Below are 7,647 nucleotides of genomic sequence, written 5' to 3'. Positions count from 1 at the left end.
TCATCGCTGATAGCGCGACTCACTTCAGTCGCTGCGGGGAGCTCACAGAGAGCGGTCGTGGTCTGTGACCGCTGTCAGCTTCCGATGTAGCAGAACTGAAAGCATCGTGGGACTTCTGTGGATTACGTTGGACATGGAGGGTTATTTGGGGACTTTAATAAAATGGTGAAAGAGGTTGTTGTTTTTTGTCATTTATTACAAATAAAGGATTTTTGGATGTGTGTGTTTATTTTCTTTAACTAACAGGTTAATCATGAAAGTTATCTTGGGGAGACATCTGCCATGATTAACCTAGGACTTAGGCAGGCTTTGCAGCCTGGAGCTGTGGAGCTGTGTTCCGCCCTCTGATCCCTGTGACCCGTGCGCGCCGCTCACTGGCCTCGCCCGCCCCCTGGCCGTCCTTGTGATGGGTGGGGGTGGCCTGGCGTCCTGATCATTCTGGGCTCCGGGCTTCCCTTCTCATTGGGCGGCCGGGGGGCGTGTGATGCTTATCGTGCGGTGCGCATGCGTCCGAGCAGGGATCCGATTGGCTGGAACGCATTTCCTAGGTACTTGCAGGTCCAATGGGGTCATGTGACTCCTTATTTAAGGTCCTTGAACGGCATTATTCCACACCTTCCCTGATGAAGCTATAAACAACCTGTGTTGCGAAACGCGCGTAGGAGGGCGTTTTTTACTGGTGTGGGACGCTCTGGTGACCACCTTCATTATTATGTGTAAGTTTTGGGGCTTGTATTTACTCTGTATCATGTGACTAGCGGTTTTTAGTGCCTCTGCCCTGTTCTGATTGTGGGATGCTGATTTGGCTTGTACGTTTTTCTATATACCACGCCAGGATAGAGGCGCCTCACCTGCTAGCCACTTATGATTATTCCTTCATTTTACTTGGTCCCCGTCCAGATTATTTCTCTCTATTATGGTGGTTTTTACCTCTGCTCCCCATCATTATGTGGTCTTTCACCTTTGCCTCTTATTAGCACCATTATATATTTGCAATAATTTGAAACCTATTTTTAATATTTATATTCAATAAAGAATCTGATGTTTTATAATCAGCCCTTTGAATGCTCCAGTTTTTGTTTTTCTTTGTGCTTTATGGAGTGGCGTAGATTTTGATGCGAGATGTGCCCTTATTCAATAATTTTGTGTCTTAGGCTTTGCACGTTGCGACTTCGCAAGCCGATGCTGCGATGTCGCACGCGATAGTCCCCGCCCCCATCGCAGGTACGATATCGTGTGATAGCTGGCGTAGCGAAAATTATCGCTACGCCAGCTTCACATGCACTCACCTGCCCTGCGACCGTCGCTCTGGCGGGCGACCCGCCTCCTTCCTAAGGGGGCGGGCCGTGTGGCATCATAGCGACGTCACACGGCAGGCGGCCAATAGGTGCGGAGGGGCGGAGATGAGCGGGATGTAAACATCCTGCCAACCTCCTTCCTTCCGCATATCCTACGGAAGCCGCGGTGACGCCGGTAGGAGATGTTCCTCGCGCCTGCGGCTTCACACACATCGATGTGTGCTGCCGCAGGAGCGAGGAACAACATCGGACCGTCGCGTCAGCGTAATTATGGATTACGCAGACGCTGCACCGATGATACGATTACGACGATTTTGCGCTCGTTAATCGTATCATCTAGGCTTTACACACTACAATGTCGCATGCGATGCCGGATGTGCGTCACTTTCAATTTGACCCCACCGACATTGCACCTGCGATGTCGTAGTGTGCAAAGCCTGCCTAAGTGGCAGCTATGGGCTGCTGCCATTAACTCCTTATTACCTCGATTGCCACCGCACCAGGGCAATTCGGGATGAGCCGGGTACAGTCCCGGGACTGTCGCATCTAATGGATGCGGCAATTCCGGGCGGCTGCAGGCTGATATTTTTAGGGTGCTGGGCTCTCCATAACGTGGAGCTCCCCATCCTGAGAATACCAGCCTTCAGCCGTGTGGCTTTACCCTGGCTGGTATCAAAATTGAGGGGAACGCACGCCTTTTTTTTAAATTATTTATTTATTTTACTTCATGACATAGACCCGCCCACTGGCAGCTGTGATTGGTTGCAGTGACACAGCTGTCACTCATCGTGGGGGCGTGTCTGACTGCAACCAATCATAGGCGCAGGTGGGCAGGGAAAGCAGGGAATACAAGATTGAATAATGAGCGGCCGGCTTTTTCAAAAGAGAAGCCACCAGTGTGAATGCCGTGCAGCGCCACGCTGGTGATCGTGGATCGGTGAGTATGAGAGAGGGGGTGGGAGGGAGAGACCGACATGGACAGAGAGATATCGAGCCAGAGCGAGAGACCGACCGACAGAGAGAATAGAGACCGAGAGGGAGACACCGACTGACAGAGATAGATTGACCGACATTGTCAGACCTCACTCATTTACCAGTGTTTTCTGAAACATGCGATAAATGTATTTAGAAAAACGGATGTCACTAGGATGGTGTGTGTGTGCCGTCCCTGTGACATCCGCTTATTTACTCGCTCCCATAGAGTTGCATTGGAGAGACTCGCGCGAGAAACTCACCAAAATGCAGCATGCTGCGATTTCTTTCTCAGTCCGATTTGGACTGAGAAAAAAATAGCAGATGGGAGCTGCCTCATTGATTAACATTGGTCCGAGTGCAGTGCGAGAATTTCTCGCATTGCACTCATGCGAGTTAATCGCAAGTGTGAAGCCGGCCTAACAGTGCGTCATGACCACATTCTTATGGTTTGAAAAATACGATAAGTTTAAAAAGAGAGAAAATAGTTCTCTCTCTCACCAATTCTTACTTCAGCAATTGTAGCCAATTTTTAAATAAAACCCTTTGAATCATCTGACAACAGAACCTGATTAATGATAAAAATTTTTTGCCAAATTCTGAAAACAAGAATGGCTGCTCCGCTCTGTTGGTTTTCTGATGGTCGGCAAGACTTGATTTACCAGTTAAACATTTCAATTATTCACAGCATGAAAAAGGTTTCTTCCCTGTGCGGCTTCTTCACATGTTTAACAAGATCTGATTTCTAAGAAATACATTTTCCACATTCAGAACATGAAAATGGTTTATTTTGTGTGATGTTTTTGATGGTAAACAAGACCTGATTTACTAGTAAAACATTTACCACATTCTGGGCATGAAAATGGCTTCTCCCTTGTGTGAGATCTTTGATGAACAACAAGGTGTGATTTCTGAATAAAATATTTCTCACATTCTGAACATGAATACGGCTTCTAACTTGTGTGATTTTTCTGATGTCGAACAAGGTCTGCTTTCTGAATAAAACATTTCCCACACTTTGAACATGAAAATGGCTTCTCCCCTGTGTGATTTTTCTGATGTCTAACAAGGTGTGATTTCTGAATAAAACATTTCTCACATTCTGAACATGAATACGGCTTCTCCCTTGTGTGATTTTTCTGATGTCTAACAAGGTCTGCTTTCTGAATAAAACATTTCCCACACTCTGAACATGAAAATGGCTTCTCCCCTGTGTGATTTTTCTGATGTCTAACAAGGTGTGATTTCTGAATAAAACATTTCCCACACTCTGAACATGAAAATGGCTTCTCCCCTGTGTGATTTTTCTGATGTCTAACAAGTTCTGATTTCTGAATAAAACATTTCCCACACTCTGAACATGAAAATGGCTTCTCCCCTGTGTGATTTTTCTGATGTCTAACAAGTTCTGATTTCTGAATAAAACATTTCCCACACTCTGAACATGAAAATGGCTTCTCCCCTGTGTGAATTTTCTGATGTTTAACAAGGTTTATTTTCTGAATAAAACATTTCCCACACTCTGAACATGAAAATGGCTTCTCCTCTGTGTGAATTTTCTGATGTCTAACAAGGTCTGCTGTCCGAATAAAACATTTCCTACACTCTGAACATGAAAATGGCTTCTCCCCTGTGTGAATTTTCTGATGTCTAACAAGGTTTATTTTCTGAATAAAACATTTCCCACACTCTGAACATGAAAATGGCTTCTCCCCTGTGTGAATTATTTGATGGATATTAAGATGTGATTTCCTGGTAAAACATTTCCCACATTTTGAACACGAAAATAGTTTCTCCCTTGTAGGAGCCGTTTCATGCTCCACATCCTTTCTGTAACTTTTATTTTGCTCACAATTCTGTGATAAATCAGAATTTTGGACTTGTTTGAAAACATCAGATGATAGATCTTTCCGAGGAAGGACTGGAGGTATATCTGGGACAACAGCATGCTCTTCATATGTATCATGTGTGATACTTTCATCATCTGTTACAAATTCTGAACATATTTTATTTCCATCTGAACTCCTGATACAGTCATCTGCTAAAAATAAACAGCATGTTATTATTTTTTAATGATATCATGAAAGTACATTTATTTTTTAAATCATAACATCAGAAATTAAATCAGGAAAAAATGTATTCTGAATCTGTTTTCCAATTTTGACATCTAAAGGCCCCGTTACACGCAATGACATATCTAACGATATGTTGTCGGGGTCACGGAATTCGTGATGCACATCCAGCGTCATTAGTGACGTCGTTGCGTGTAACAGCTCCGAGCGAGTGTTAACGATCAAAAATACTCACCTTATCGTTGATCGTTGACATGTCGTTAATTTTCAAAATCTCGTTGGTCGTTGTGGACGTAGATTGTTTGTCGTTCCTGAGGCAGCACACATCGCTCAGTTTGACACCCCAGGAACGACGAACAACAGCTTACCTGCGTCCCCTGGCAACGAGGTGGGCGTCACTTTCCTGCGGCTAGTCTCTGCCCCTCCGCTTCAATTGGACGGCTGCCGTGTGACGTCGCTGTGACACCGCACGAACCGCCCCCTTAGAAAAGAGGCAGTTCGCCGGCCACAGCGACGTCGTTAGGCAGGTAAGTCCGTGTGACGGGGCCTAGTGATATTGAGCGCCACGACCAGCGATTTGCCCGTGATGCACAAACGATGGGGGCGGGTGCTTTCACGAGCAACATCACTAGTGATGTCGCTGCATTTAAAGCCCCCTTTAGAGTTACATCTTCATTAATTCGGATCTCCCATTACTAGCAACAGTTCTCTGGAATGTGCTATTACAAATAATCTGATAGATTTTCACAATGTGACTGCAGGATAATGAGGGACAGAGGCTCCTATACTGTCCCTCACGCTAGGGGACCCTAAGCTATTCCTAACCTCTGGATTACCCCTGAAGGTGGAGATGCCAGAGTCCTGTACCTTACTATTCTCCTTACCAGATTTAATCTCTTATTCCCCAACAGCTCACAGTAATAATGCACAACAACCACCGTTAAGTCTGGATTACAACACCTCACCAGACCTGTATAGGTAAACTATAGCTGGCATTAATGAAATAGTCCAGCCAGCATATGCAGAAGGGGAGCGAACGATACTTTCTCCTCTACAGCATGTGATCAAAGACATTAACAAGCAGCCCAGGAGAGAATAACTCTTTCTAGCCTACCCAAGCCTGTGGTTCGATGCCTGCATCTTCCTGCACTGCTCACACACATCAGAGAAGTTAACATGCAGAGTACCATAATCTATAATTTCCACAGATCCTGACGCCGCCATGACAGTTGGCAAAACCTGCAAAAATCTCCTTGTAACATTGCACAACATAGACCTTTAAAAAGAGATTTTCGTTCGAAGACGAACATAAAATAGTTACAGACAGATGCCGGATATTTAATGGGGCTGTAACATTGATGGCCCATCCTAAAGGCCGCTTTACACGCTGCAACATCGCTATCCGATGCTAGCGATGTTGAGCGTGATAGCACCCGCCCCCATCGTACGGTCGATATGTGGTGATCGCTGCTGTAGCGAACATTATCGCTACGGCAGCGTCACACGCACATACCTGCTCTGCGACGTCGCTGTGACCGGTGAACTGCCTCCTTTCTAAGGGGGCGGTTCGTTCAGCGTCACAGCGACGTCACTAAGCGGCCGCCCAATCAAAGCAGAGGGGCGGAGATGAGTGGGACGAACATCCCACCCACCTCCTTCCTTCCTCATTGCTGGCAGGATGCAGGTAAGGAGAGGTTCCTCGTTCCTGCGGTGTCACACGTAGCAATGTGTGCTGCCGCAGAAACGAGGAACAACATCGTTACTGCAGCAGCAACGATAATTAGGAAGAGGGGGGCATGTCACCGATAAGGGATTTTGAACGTTTTTGCAACGATTCAAAATCGCTAATAGGTGTCATGCGCTACGACATCGCTAAAGCGGCCGGATGTGCGTCACAAATATTGTGACCCAAACGAGATCGCTTTAGCTTTAGCGATCTCGTAGCGTGTAAAGTCACCTTAAGGCTTTGTAAACAAAGCAGGTAGCAGGGTCTTGCAGTCTGTGCAGAAAAACATTAGGGCTCCAATTCATCAAGACCGACGATGTACACTGAAAAATGACGTCAGGGACTGGAGTGAGATTTCTGGCATAGGGAACGCTACAGTTTGTTATGAATCAGAGAAGCGGTGGCATCACACCCTTCTTCTGGCCAAGCTCTGCCCATTATGGCAAATCTGGTTAAAATTGGCGTGAAACCTCCAAAAGTCGCACAATTTTTTTCACAACTCTGTGTTGCACAAACATTTTTGAGAACTTTTGAAGTGATTTATGCCAGAATTCTGACATAATTGCTTTGATGAATCAGGGTCTGGGTGTCAACTCTCCTTCTGTAGGTGTCTCTATTCCTTCCAGGGTAGTTTGCCAGAAGTTCACATTCTCTACAGCAATAATTTTATTACATCTTCTTTAGTTTGCATTTCAGTGTGCGGCTGTAACTCTGCCTATTTTGGCAAAGCTGGTTAAAATTGGCATAAACACACACACACACAAACACACACACACACACACACACACACACACACACACACCGGCCTGTCTCCTCTTCAGCTTTAGACTTTATTAATTAAGAGACCTTTGCTTACATGACGTGATGTCAAAGAGGTCCTTAAGCAGTCCTATAATCGATATATAAACACTGGGGCTGCAAAGAGAATGGGGGCCCCGTGAAATTGCCCAGTTTGCTCTCCATTTCCCCTAATGCCAGTCCTGCATGCCAGCCTGTGTTCTATTCAATTAATTTAGACTCCTGCAATTAAGAGACCTTTGGTTACCTCATGTCACATGACTCTGAAGTCATCAAAGGTCCTTAAACAATCAACTTCAGAATACAACTGATGGGGACCCTAAGAGAGTGAGGTTCCTGAGAAATTGTGCAGTTTGACTCTTCCCAACCTTGGCCCTGACAGTAACTATTTTTGGAGTAGGGCTTATATTTCAAGCATTCGCCAAAAATCCCATAAAATCATGCTAGATCTTATTTTTGGTGTAGGTCGTCTTTTTGAGGAAACAGGGTATTCATGAACCCTCTGCAGGTCTTTGAGTTGCCTTCATAATGACATAGAGAAGGCACTAGAAACAAACAACAGAAGAAGCAGAAGCAAAGAAAATACAGCTGAAAAAAACCAGAGCAGAAAGCCTAAAAATGTAAACACAAAATTAGTGCAGAAAGTACATGAGTAGATATCTCTTACTGGATAGAGGTGGAGGAAACACATCCTGAGGAACATCGGGGTCTTCTTGTTTACAGTCCTGTGGGAGAAGAGGACGGGGACATCTCTCTGGTGTTGTCCTCTTACTGGATAGAC

The 7,647-nt window shown here is 45.4% G+C and overlaps 1 pseudogene; it reads right to left on the bottom strand.

Moving 5' to 3' along the window:
• Nucleotides 1–2,999: 2,999 nt before the first annotated feature.
• LOC142260656 (uncharacterized) overlaps nucleotides 3,000–7,647 on the bottom strand; it is an 86,770-nt pseudogene continuing 82,122 nt past the window's right edge.

The sequence above is a fragment of the Anomaloglossus baeobatrachus genome, unplaced genomic scaffold (assembly GCF_048569485.1).
Source record: "Anomaloglossus baeobatrachus isolate aAnoBae1 unplaced genomic scaffold, aAnoBae1.hap1 Scaffold_154, whole genome shotgun sequence".
NCBI classification, from domain to species: Eukaryota; Metazoa; Chordata; class Amphibia; order Anura; family Aromobatidae; genus Anomaloglossus; species Anomaloglossus baeobatrachus.
The sequence above is the reverse complement of the archived record's forward strand: the minus strand, read 5'-3'. Positions and strand labels throughout refer to the sequence as shown.